Below are 14,159 nucleotides of genomic sequence, written 5' to 3' on the forward strand. Positions count from 1 at the left end.
CAAAATTATCAGATGGAGATAGTCAAGAGGCTGTCAAAGGAAATAAAGAGATGAAATGGAGGAGGAAAGGGAGTCTGGTATTGCAAATTTCAAATTAGAAAGTGGTAATTATCAAAACTATCTGCTAACATTAAAAACTGGGAAAGTTGATTGGTAAAATTTACTCATAAAGCAAAACCTTGCAATAAATGTACTCTACATTTTCATGTTTAATAGATTCCAAAACATAAATAATTGTAGAGGTGACTTCTTATATGATAAGAATTATAAGGAAAACTGAACAGGAATATGATAGAATGTTTAGACCAATACCTTACAACTTTTAAAATAAATTGTCTAAATATAAAAGAACATATAATGAATCTAATTAGAGAAGGTTAGTTTCTTAAACAACTACATACAATTAAATAATAAGATATGGATAACAGAATTTATAAAGCAAAATTTGTAATGGAAAGATGAAAAGAGAAGATAGATAAAATTAAAAGAAAAGATCCATATTGGAAATATTTGTATATAAACATCTTTCATATAAGATTGAAATGAAAAATCCATTTGGCACAAACCTTGAATTTTAAGAGACATTATCCAGGATGCAGTAGTCATATAGAGTTGTGAACAAGTAGTTTTCAGAGGAATACATGTTAAATTATTATTGGTATTTTTATACCTTAAAAACATTTTCCATTTTGAGAAATATTAAAACAACACTGAGGTATTAAATTGGAAAAGATGGAAAAGTTTATGATGAGGTGGCCATAGAAAGCCAGACACACTAATTTTCCTGGGATCACTGTTATTTGTTCCAACTATTCTGGGAAAATAGTTTGGAATCACTCAGTGAAAAGTTGTAAATTGTTCATTCTGTTTGACCTAATAATCTTATTCCTTGTATTATGCCCTAAGGAAGATAAGGAAAATATGACAAGGCCAACATATAGTAAAATATTCATTCAAGCATTATCTATAATAATATAATTATTATTTTGAAAAAAACTGTGAATGAGATACACTCCAAATAATTAGGGAGAAATAAAGTAATCATGGCATATAATTGTATTTCTGTACTAAAATACATGCCAATTGTGAAGAATTCAAAGAAATATGGGAAGCCCTAAGTGGTCATGAAGGAAGGAAACAGGGCCAACCAATTAGTTAATCAATATAAGTAGCTACTTTGTGCCTTCTGCTGTGGTAGGCCTGGGGATACAAACAAAGGCAAAATAAGGAATCAAAACCTGATTTTAAGGAGCTTAAGTTCTATCAGGAGAAAAAAAGCAACTGTGAGTAAATAAAAACAACACTATAAAGTTATGTTTCAGATCCATTGTAAGAGCTATTATTGACAGTATACTCTCCAAGTTAAAGCATATGTGTTTCCTTTGGTCTAACAGTCATTGACCAAGAAACTGGGAAATGACTTGTATTATCAGAAAAAAATCACGATATTAATTACTTTCCGGAATGTAAAGTTTAAATTTTGGAGTAGGGAATGTATTCCTTTGTATTATTTGGTAGTATACTATTTTAAAGCAAAATATATTTAAATAAATACACAAATTTAAAAAGAGGGGGAAAAGTCCAGATTTTTGATAAAGTCGACCTAAGCTGTTCATTCTTTTTTTATTTGGGCTAGAATCTCATGCATGGGTGCTTCCTAGCTTCACCGCCTTGGGACTAGGAAACTGAAATATCTTGTCTGGGGTGGTGGGAAGACGGTGGCTCGGGTGGGACCGACGCCAGGGATGGTGGAGCGGGAGGATGGAGCAAGTGTCCGGGATGCTTTCCTGGGAGCTGAGCAGAGTCCGGTGGCTCTCGGGCCGCTCTGAGCGGGAAGCTGCCCTGCAGCCCCGGATCATGGAGAGAAAGCGCTAGAGGTTTACGATCTAATTCGAACCATCCGGGACCCAGAGAAGCCCAATACTTTAGAAGAATTGGAAGTGGTAACAGAAAGTTGTGTGGAAGTTAAGGAGATTAATAAAGAAGATTATCTGGTTATTATCAGGTTCACACTCACAGTACCTCATTGCTCTCTGGCCACTCTTATTGGGCTTTGCTTACGAGTGAAACTTCAGAGTTTACCTTTCTGTTTACCTTTCAAACATAAGTTGGAAATCTACATTTCTGAAGGAACCCATTCCACAGAAGAAGATATAAATAAACAAATCAATGACAAGGAGAGAGTAGCAGCTGCGATGGAGAACCCCAACTTACGGGAAATTGTCGAACAGTGTGTCATTGAACCTGATTAGCGGCTTTTCTGAAAGTCAACAAATTGTAATCATTTGATATATTTAACTTTGTTAAATAGATGCCCTTTTGTTTATTGCTTGGACAATTTGTACCTCCAAGCACTTTTTTAAAAGACCATTTCCTAGAATCTCATGCATGCTTCTTGAATGGTGTTTAGGAAAAGCTATGTGAAAAGCTAGGCAAGTTGTAAATCAGAAGCTCTTCAGAAAACCTATCCTTCTGCTTTAATCAATAACTCCTACAGAAATGTAACTTGTTTTCCTGGCTGGAGAACATATATTACTTCTTTTCTTTCTGTTGTGTTGTGAAGTAGAAAAGTACACACAAGATTGAATGGTATTGCATTCAATTTAAACATTGTATAAATGCCTACTTGTGCAAATGGGCAGCTAGGTGGCACAGTGCATAGAACTACAAGCCTGGAGTTAGGAAAGTGTGAGTTCAAATGTAATCTCACTTACTAGCTGTGTGACCCTGGGTAAAGTCACTTAACCATGTTTCACTCAGTTTCTTCATTTACAAAGTAAGTCAGCAAAGGAAATGACAAACTACTCCATTATCTTTGCCAAGAAAACCCCAAATGGGGTCACAAAGAGTTGGAATTGACTGAAACATCAGAATAGCAACGATAACTATGTCTAAGAAGGAAGTGTGGTGCATTAAAAATAGCTCCAACTCTGGAGTCAGAAGATCTGTATTGACATCATACCTTTGAAACTGAGGAAAGTCATTTTACTTCTAAATCTCAGTCTTCTCTTCTGTAAAATGAAGGAGCTCATCTAGGGGACATCTAAAGGTTGTTCCAATTCTAAATATGTGATCACATCATCCTAAGGCATTGTTCTAATCTTGAGAACTCTATCTGTAACATTCTTTAATTATTATTACTTTTTGACTTGTATAATTTTTATGTATATAGTCCATTGTGTGAATTATAAATTTTTGATGCCCAAAGTGAGTCTTATATTTTGTATCCCTAGTACAATGCAGTCATACACACAGCAAATACTTGAAAATATAATAAACTTTATATGTATTATACACATACATGTATATTTGCATGTATTATACATGTATATGTATACAATATACATACATAAAAATGTGTGTACATATGTATGTATGTTTAATTGAAAGAGTTAATATGAGTAACCCAACGTCTGAGCTATCTGTGCTATTCTTTTATAATCCCTCTGATGTCAATTAATTCTAATAACCATCTTCTATAAACTATAATCAATTCTTTTTTTTTAAAGCAATCGGGGTTAAGTAACTTGCTCAAGGTTACACAGCCAGTTATTTCTGGGTGTGGTGCTAAGTATCTGAGCCCAGATTCGATCCCCAGGTCATCCCAACACTGCCGTGATCTTACTCGCTGAGCCACCTGGCCGCTCCTTATAATCAATTCTTTCATGTGAAAAATTCCTATATGCTTTGTATCTAGTGTGGCTGACTTTCTTGACAACTTCCTTCTGGAATAAGAATGTAATTTCCCCATAAAAGGCATCCTTTATGGTCAGATAACTCATTCTGACAACTTGTGAATGGCTTGAATTTCTCAGGCAGTTTCTCTAATTATTGCCTCCAGTCCTAGTTTAAGACACAGGTCAATCTGATGCAGTTAATTGAGTGATTTAATCATCCCAAAGAGATGGGTCAGGGATGTCTTTTAGTATGATCACTTGCAGTCCATGCAGTACTACATAATGTAGGACCTATAGTGACAGATGCCTCATGGCATTAGCATACAGCTTTGCTTGCTAAATTTGCACATTGTTTTAAGCACTGAGCAGAGATATCTGGTGACTATTAATGGTCTAAATTAATCCTTCAAGTCTTTTAGATTGATGTGACACCCATGACTCTGACTTTGGTTTTACTTTTAGAAGTCTCAGTATTGCATATTGACTAACTATATAAACTGAGTTCTGACTTCTTCTTTAAGTTGCACAATGTTTTGACCATTCTATCTTGATACAGGTGCTCTAGTATAACTCTTGGACCCAGTCTCTGCCAACTAATCTTACGCCTCATTTCCCTTGAATCATTGAATAAGTGTCAGAAGTAATATGCATGTAAACCTGTATCAGAATTGCTAAGGAAATGAGGAATCCTTCTTCAGGATCACCATCATCATCATCATCAAAAGGAATAATAATAATAGCTAACATTTGTATAGCTCTTACTGTGTGCCAGGCACTGTGCTAAATACTTTATAATTATTATCTTGTTTGATCCAACAAGCCTAAGAGGTAGGTACCATTATTATCCTCATTTTAAAGATGAGAAAACTAAGACAGATAGAAGTTAAGTGACCTACTTCATGCATCACCCTCCCACCTCCATTATTCACTTTCTGTGGGTGAAGACTTTACACAATGAGAGATTGTCCTCTATACCAATATATATGTGTGTGGATACATATCTGCATATGTATTCCTACACATAAACATATATATTTTTTTCAAATGGAGGCAAACTTCCCACCATGATCATTTATTTCCTTATGTAAGAGGGATATGAATATTTGTGACATGTATTCTACTTAAAAGTAAAGAGCTTAAGTAATTCAGTGCTGCTTATCTAGGTTCTAAAAGTTAATTGATTTTGGGTAGGGTTTGAGGCAATACTGAAATATTTTAAATTTACACAAGGTCAGCCCATTACCATTGCATCGTTGACCTTTTCTCACTGTCATATATGAGTATGCAAAATGGGTCATGCATGAAGGTATAAAATGTTTTGAATTGAAATGAATCCAATGGAACCTGCAAATGGCTTTGATTATTTTTTTTCAAATTAAACTATTTTTGTTATGGACTATTTCTATAGAGTTATATAGAGTTGAGTTAACTAAGTGCCACAGTGGATAGAGTACTGGGTCTGAAGTGTGAAACTGAGTACAGCCTTGGTGACTGCCTGACTGAGACTCCCCAGGGTAAGACACAACCTCTGTTTGCCTCAGTTTTCTCACCTATAAAATGGGAATAATAATAGCACCTACTTTCCAGGGTTGTTATAAAGATCCAATGAGACAATAATTATAAAACTTTTAGCACAGTCCTCAGCACATACCATGTTTCCCCAATAATAAGACACTGTCTTATTATTTTTTTTTTGGACAGAAAAACACCAGAGGGCTTATTTTCAGGGGAGGGCTTATTTTAATGAACATTGACAGCAATTTTAATAAACAGGTAAATGTGAACAAAAAAATGTACCTTTATTCAATAAGCAAATCACTGGGGAAGAACAGGATGACGCGCTCACTGCTGCAGCTCTGATTGGATGCAGCTCAGAGCGCGGCGTGCGTTTCACGGGGGGTGGAGGGGACGGTGCATACAGAGGGTATCGTAATGTGGCGTGTAGCGCAGGGGATCACCTTCACTACAGTAGCAATCTCAATAGGGCTTATTTTTGGGGGAGGGCTTATTTTAGAGGAATCTTACACAGTAAGGGGAGGGCTTATTTTCGGGATAGGTCTTATTATCGGGAAAACACAGTAGTAAGTGTTAAATCAATGTTGGCTGTTTCTGTTGTTCTTGTTAGTAAACTGATACATCTAAAATATTACAAACACTTTGTATATCGTGTTGAGTTAAAAGAATTTGAAAATTAAAAAAAACTAATATGAATTAGTATTTTAAAATTGAATTAAGGGAATGAGAACTAAGAATTGAAAAGAGATGGTTTAGGAGGTGGCTATTGTCAAGTGGAATAAATAATATTAGTAGGTGATGAGATTTGGCAACTGAAAGGATCCAATTCATTTTGTCAAAAAGACAAAGGGCTTCAAAAAGCTTTTTTTTTTTTCATGAGTTTCTACCTATGTTAATTAAATGTTATAGGAGAAATCTATTTACCTCTAAGGTGGATGCAACTTCCGTCACTAAGAAGGCCAAAAAAGTTGATTGGTCATAGCATTATAGATCTAGCAAAGGAAGGGATGCCTGAGGCTCTAGTCCAACCTCCTTATTATATAAATGAGGGAAGTGTTTCTGAGGGATGTTAAATGAATTACACAAGGATAATCATTCTCTCACCACTAATAGGGAAGTTAACAAGACAGGAGGGTCTATAGGGAATGATCATGCTTTCAGTTTTGATGAGTTTAAAATATTTTTAGGATACCTGGTTTAGAGATGGCTGAAAGAATGGAGGAGATATGAGACTGGAGTTCAGGAAGGAGCTTAGGGGGAGACAAATTGATTTGAGTGTCATCTACAAAGAATTTATAATTGGATCCATGGAGTCTACTGAGATAGATTACCAAGTGAAACAGTGCAAAAAAGAAAAGAGAAGATAGCCCAGTTTAGAACACTTAGCAGGTAAGACCCAGCTCAAGATCCACCAAAGGAGATTGAGGAGAATTTGAATAGTTAGGAGAAAAGGAAAGAGAAATGTCAAGAAAACCTAGCAAGAAAGTATCAAGGTGAAGAAGGTGGTCAGTACTATTAAAGGTTACATTTCCAGGAGAATGGAAATTAGGAAAGAGATCAGGATTAAATAGGTACATTTGATAAAAACCAGCATACAGTTGATAAATCCATGGGGACTGATGAAATCACCAAGTAAAATAGTATATAATTAGATAAAGGATGCATTACAGAACTTTGGGGAACACCTACAGTTAGTGGGCACAATCTGGCTGAAGAACAAAGGAAATTTAGTAGATTGTAACAGTATGTGAGGAGTATGGTGAGTAGGATATTAAATTGATTAGGGAGAGATAAAAGAATTGCCTTGGGACAGTAAAGGCACAGTTGAAATTAAGTAACATATATTTGTAGCGAATGTAGTTATGTTTTTTTTTTTTAATTTTCTCCAGTTTCATTCAGCACCACCTCAGTTGGAACAAAGGCAGATTGTTTTCCAGTTTTCCTCAAAGTCCCTCAATCCTGTAGCTTTTGTCCATGTGTATATTGAAAACTGATAAAGTTAAATTTTTAAATTTATGGTCTGGTGGCCACAAGAGACTACCGAATTCCTCACCAGATTAAAATATAATTGAGAAAAAGGTGGGTTTTTTTGTTTGTTTGTTTGTTTGTAGCAATCGGGATTAAGTAACCTGCTCAAGGTTATACGCCAGTTATTTCTGGGTGTGGTGCTAAGTATCTGAGCCCGGATTTGATCCCCAGGTCATCCCGACACTGGGGCCAGTGCTCTTACTTGCTGTGCTACCTGGCCGCCCCAGAAAAGTTTTAACAAAATAAATAAAAATACAATACAACATACATCATGTTAATTTATGGTTTTCTAAGTCAATATGTAGCCAGAGGAGTTTGATGCCACTATACTAACAATCCCTATCTCCCTCTCTTTTAAGTAGCAACGAATAAATATTTTCAATCAAAATCAATCAAGAAACTGGCCATATTTGAAAATGTATATCTTAAGTCTATAATTCTAGTCTATCACCTAGCTTCCAAGAGGTAGGAGACATGTTTTTTGATTAGTCAGAGAATCACAGGTCTAGAAGTAAAAGGCCATACAAGACAACTAGTTCAACTCCCTTAAGAAAATGAATCTAGTTTTAAGAATCTTCATTTATTTATTTTTAGTTTTCAACATTCACTTTTATAAGATTTTAAGTTCTAAATATTCCTTCTCCCTCTCCTTTCCGCTCCCCAAGACAGCATACAATCTGATATATGCTATACATGTACAATCATATTACATATATTTCCACATTCGTCATGTTGTAAAGAAGAAAGGGAATAACTATGAGAAAGAAAGAACAAAATAAAAAAAAAGAAAATATGTTTAGATTTTTATTCACACTCCACAGTTATTTCTCTGGATGTGGATAGCATTTTTCATCTTTAGTCTTTTGGAATTGTCTTAGATCATTGCATTGCTGAGAGGAGCTATTTCTATCAATGTTGGTCATCACACAATATTGCCATTACTGTGTACAATGTTCTCCTGGATCTGTTCACTTCACTTAGCACGAGTTCACATTAAGTCTTTCCACATTTTTCTGAAATACACCTGCTCATCATTTCTTATGGAACAATAATATTCCATTACATGCATATATCACAATTTGCTCAGCTGAAGAGGTTACCCATAAAGAGGGTTAGGGTTGCTCAGTAGACCCCATAATACCAACACACTGGGTCCTATAAAATGAATTCAACTCAAGTCTTCTCAGCCAAAGAAAAGTCAAGTTTATTCAAAGTTTGCTTGTATTAGACACAAAGTAAGTCAGTGCTAGGTCATTCTATGATGCTTTCACACCACATGGAGGGAAGATGGGATCTTATATAGGGGTGGTCAAGATCAAGGGATCTTGGGGAGGGTCTTCAGGAGAAGTCAGATATCATTGAATGATTAAGGGTGGGAAGTTGCTGGAGGCTACCTGCAGCCAACAGACAATGGTGGGCTAGGCCAGTTCAAGGGTGGATTGATACTTTGATAGGCTCAAGCATGGGAGGTAGATGGATAATGCAGGGCTAGGCTAGTAATAGAGTTATGGGCCCAGGCACAATGTAAGGCTTATGGCCTCATGCAAATACCTCATCAAATGGGATGATTTAATCAGAGTTCAAGGCGGGGTTCCCAGAGCCTGTACCTCAAAGATTCAAGGAGAGCACAAGGGGGTTTCCAGAGCCTGCACCTCATCACAGCCACTCTTTAATTGATGGGCATCCCTTCAATTTCCAATTCTTTGCCACCACAAAAAGAGCTGGTATAAATATTTTTGTACATATGGGTCCTTTTTCCATTTTTATGATATTTATGGGATACAGACCTAGTAGTGGTGTTGCTGGATTAAAGCATAAACAGTTTTGTAGCAATTTGGGCATAGTTATAGATTGCTCTCTGGAATGGTTGGATCAGTCCACAAATACACAAACAATGATTAGTGATCAAAATTTCCCACATCTTCTCCAACATTTATCATTTTCCTATTTTGTCATGTTAGTCAATCTGAGAGGTGTGATGTGGTAGCTCAGAGTTGTTCTATTCAGCATTTCTCTAATCAAAAGTGATTTTGAGTATTTTTTCCATGTGACTAGAGATAACTTTAATTTCTTCATTTGAAAATTACCTGTTCATATCTTTTGACCATTTATCAACTGGGTAATGACATGAATTCTTTAAAAAAATTGATTCATTTCTCTAAATATTTTAGAAATGATGCCTTTATCAGAGACATTGGTTTTAAAAATTGTTTTCCCACTTTCTGCTTCCCCTGTAATCCTGGTTGCATTGTCTTTGTGCAAAATGTTTTTAATTTAATATAATCAAAATTATCCATTTTGGATGTCATAATGTTCTCTATCTTCTTTTTGGTCATAAATTCTTCCATTCTCCTTAGATCATACACATTCCTTGCTCTCCTAATTTGCTTATAGTATCACCCTTGATATCTAAATCATGTACCCATTTTGATCTTATCTTGATATATGGTGCAGGATGTTAGTCTATGCCTAGTTTCTACTAGGTTGGAATGGTTGCTGGAATGGTTGGACCAATTTACAACTCTACCCATTAATAATACATTTGTGTACCTCTCTTCTTGGTACAATTGCCATCCTTGTCAACATGATGGGAGTAAGGTGGAGCTTTTGAGTTGTTTTAGCTTACATTTTATTGTTAGTGATTGAAGAATTTTTCCCATATATTTATTATAGATTTAACTTTATCATTTCCAAATTGTACACACAAATGATTTGACTTCTTATCTATGGGGGGATGAGAAGGTAGAATGCACTGGGAGAAGGGGAAAGGCAGAGGTAGAATGGGATAAATTATCTGACATAAAAGTAACCTGAAAGAGATTTTATAGTGGAGGGGAAAATGGGAGAAGAAGGGAGGGGGAATATGAACCTTACTCTCATCAGAATTGCCCGAAAGAGGGAATAATATACACACTCAGTTTGGTGTAGAAATCTTACCATACAACACAGAAGGCAGGATAGTTTAGGGGAGGTGAAAGAATGAAAACCTTTTGAGAATGGATAGGATAAAAGGAGAGAGAATAAGATAAACAAAGGGGAAATAGGATGAGGAAAATATATAGTTGCTAATCATTATTGTGAAAAATAATTTTTACAGTGAGTTTTTCTGATAAAGACTTCATTTCTTAATCAACCAAAAACTGAGTCAAATTTATAGAAAGAAGAACTATTCCTAAATTCATAATATGGGGAATGACTGAACAAGTTGTATATGATTGTGTTGGAATACTATTGTGCTTAAACCAATGATGAGAAGGGTGCTCTCAGAAAAAAAAAAATAATAGAAAGACTTACATGAACTGATGCAAAGTGAAATGAACAGAACCAAAACACTGTACACAGTGATAACAATGTTGTATGATGATCTAGTATGAATAATTTAGCTATTCTTAGCAATACAATGATCCAAGAAAATTGTGTATTTTATACATTTACATATTTTTAAATGCTTTATTAACTTCTGATTTACATCATTCATTTCTGCCTCCTACCCACCACCCCAAACTAGCAGTCCCATAGGATATCCCCTCCTCCAATCTGTTCTCTCCTATATCTTCTCCCATACTACCTTCGAATTTTCCAGTAGGGCATGGTGGATCTTTATGCCCCAGTGCCTATATATCTTATTTCCCAATTACATGTAAAATAGTATTAATAATAGTATACACACACACACTCATATATATATGTATATATGTATATATATATATATATTATATATATATGATATTTGATTTAAAAACTTTGAATTCCAGATTCATTCCCTTCCTCCCTTGTCACCCACCCTCACTGGGAAGATAAGCAGTTCAATATAGGTTGTACATGTGTAGCTAATGCAAAACATTAACATAGTAGATATATTGTAAAAGACTGACTATATTTCCCTTCCTCCTATTCCACAGTAGGACTCTGCTACCAGACATGGGATCTTTATACTAAATGCTGGATTTTTCTCAGCTGCTGCAAGTATTAGTTGGGTGCCCTCTCTGGCAAGCTGGTCGCACAACCCAGGACCTCCAACCTAGACTGCAATCCAGATCCAAGCAGGTTAAAGCAAGAACAATTAATTACCCTTCAGATTGGTTGCTTGGTCCTCCTACAGTCTTCAGGCCAGGAGCTGAAGCTGCCATGCTGCTGCCCTCAGTGGCTTCTTGCCCTGGGGGCAAAAGCTGATGCACTCCTAACTACTGGGTCCCAAATTCCACACTGCACTGACCTCTCACTTTGTCCTTAGCATCTATGTGTTGATAATTCCAGAACACCACAGCTGCTGGTGATCTGGAGTTCCTTCAGCCAGGGGCTGGTCAGGCCTACCCTGGGGCTAAAGCCTTGGCCTGGAGCTGCACTTGGCTACCAGAGCACTGCGTTGGCCGATTTCTGCTGTCCTATCAGGCTGTCCTCAGTGGGAGGTTAGCTTCTCTGTGTCATTTTGTGGGTTTTGTAGCTCCAAAGTTCGTTCAGAGTCCCCTTTTACATGGATTCGAGGTGGTGAGAGCTGGAGCCGCGCCAAGGTCCTGTTTCTTCTCCTCCATCTTGACTCCCAAGACTGACTTTTTTTCAATTATGTAGGATTTATGATGAAAGGTGCTGCCCATCTCCAGAGAAAGAACTGGTAGAGCTTGAATGTAGATCAATGATACTTTTTATTTACTTTCATCATCATTATTAATATTGTTCTGTTTTATTTCATAGAATGACTTACATGTTAATGTGTTTTGCATGACTACATATGAATAATCTATGTTAAATTGTTTGCCTTCTCAATGAGGAGAGCAGGGAAGGAAGGGAGAGCATTTGGGAATCAAAATTTCCAAAAAATGTTAAAATTGATTTTATATGTAATTTGGAAAAATATTAAATAAGATTTTTAAAACAACCAAAAGATAAAAAAAGAACTAGTTCTTCATTATCCAATATAACAGTGATAAGCCTTTTGATAATTTGCAAGATTGGCTCCCAAACACATAAGATATGTCCAGTAGAGATGACTGTTCAAGTCTTCAGGTTTAGAAGCATTCACCCATATTTGATTTACATAATTGTGGAATTCAAGTAACTTTTTTGAGACATCAGAGTAAGAGCTTTGAGAGACTATATGCTATAGCATATGGGAAACTTTGGGAGACTATGCTATAGCATAGATCTAATAAGAGCTTTTTAACTGTACTTTAGAGGATCAGTGTCTTCCTCTCTTGGGGCACATTCTAGGATTCTAGGATTTAGATAAGGAACCTTAAAATTCATCTTGTTGAATTTCTCTGAGTGTGTGTTTTAAATTTGTGGAAACTTAAACCTTGAGTTTCTTTTGATCAAGGTCTAACACAAGTCAGAAAACATTTATTAAACACTTGCTATATGCCAGATACTATGTCAAGTACTGAGAACACAAATATAAAACAGAGAGTGCCTGCCTTCAAGGAGTTTACATTCTAATGAGTTTGCACAGTTAATGAGTAATTAAATTGAGATTTTAACCCAAGCTTTCTGTTTGTAAATCCTGTGCTCTTTATCATAGACCAGGTCATTTTTTTTCTTTCTCCATAGACAATTTTCTGGAATTCCTGTGGCCAAAACCTAATTCTGTACCTGATCCCTCAGATCATAGACATGAAATATGTCATTGGGCTCATACCTGAAAACTTTATTATTTAGTAGTACTTGTGTGAACTTGGACTATATTGCCTTTGCTTTAAAGAACTCAAAGGCATCCCCATCCCCCTGGGCTCTGGGGTTCTGGATTAGGGAGATTCTGCTTTACCTTATTAAAAACTAGGCTCTGCTTCACTTCCTGGCCATTTCCAAATCATGCTACCATGCTCACACAGCATCCTGTCTGATTCTAGTTTCCCTTGATGTGTTGGGTTCTACTTTTAAATTGTTAGTTTTTTTGAGGACATAAACTGTCTTCTTTGCTTGTTTTTTTTTTTAATCCCCAGCACATAGCACTTTAGTCTGGGAGCATAGTAAATATGTGATCTAAGATCCATGACTCTAGTCAAGCACTTAACAGAAATGCTGTGTGGATAACACTTTCAAAATTCAAATTCTTACTTTGAAAAATGTAAAACCTGTTGTACAAATGCAAGGTATTATAGTCAGCAATATTATAAAATATTGCCATTGTCAGATGCTATACTAGGCAACATTCTGCACACATAATTAATCTGTACTATTTGGCAGTGATGATTATAGGGTAGAAGCTACTTTGCAAATAAAAGCAATCAAATAGCCTGGGACTTTCATTCACTATATCCTACATCGCAAAGGGTTCTTGAGTGCTTTTCAGGCAGCTTTGCTCTGTGTTTCTTTGTCCTTCCTTTTCTGTCTCTGACTAAGCCCATTACTGCCAGTCACCTCATCAAAATTGCCCAAAGCATGCTGAACCATTCAGCAGGGAAATGGCAAATTCTTCTGTTTATGTAGGAACTGGAGCCCATATTTAGAGTAATATTCCTGATCTGATCTCTTTTGTACTTCCACCAGAAATGCAAATCAGTATACACATGGGAAAATGTTTTAAACTGAAATTCACACAGAAAATAGGAATATTCTAAAGCATCAGCAGCAGACATTTAAGTCACATTTTGAAAAATAATACATATGAAACATTTGCTGGTTTGGGGGGGAAGGAAAAAAAGGAAAAAGGACAAGTGTACCATTTGGGGCTTAAATTGGGATTTTTGCTTCTTTCTTTTTTCTCCTCCCTCCCTCCCTCCTTCCCTCACTCCCTCCCTTCCTTCCTTCTCTTCCTCCATTCCTTCCTTCCTTCCTTCCTTCCTTCCTTCCTTCCTTCCTTCCTTCCTTCCTTCCTTCCTTCCTTCCTTCCTTCCTTCCTTCCTTCCTTCCTTCTTTCCTCCCTTCCTTCTTCCCTTCCTCCCTTCCTCCCTTCCTCCCTGCCTTCCTGCCTTCCTGCCTCCCTCCCTCCCTCCCTCCCTCCCT

General features: G+C 36.4%; 1 pseudogene; it reads left to right on the plus strand.

Annotated features, from left to right (window-relative positions):
• The first annotated feature begins 1,654 nt into the window (after window positions 1–1,654).
• LOC138158373 (cytosolic iron-sulfur assembly component 2A pseudogene) lies at window positions 1,655–2,370 on the plus strand (annotated as a pseudogene).
• The last annotated feature ends 11,789 nt before the right edge of the window (window positions 2,371–14,159 follow it).

The sequence above is a fragment of the Petaurus breviceps genome, unplaced genomic scaffold (genome assembly GCF_028583685.1).
Source record: "Petaurus breviceps papuanus isolate PSGF00001 unplaced genomic scaffold, PetGlider_PUasm1.0 174, whole genome shotgun sequence".
NCBI classification, from domain to species: Eukaryota; Metazoa; Chordata; class Mammalia; order Diprotodontia; family Petauridae; genus Petaurus; species Petaurus breviceps.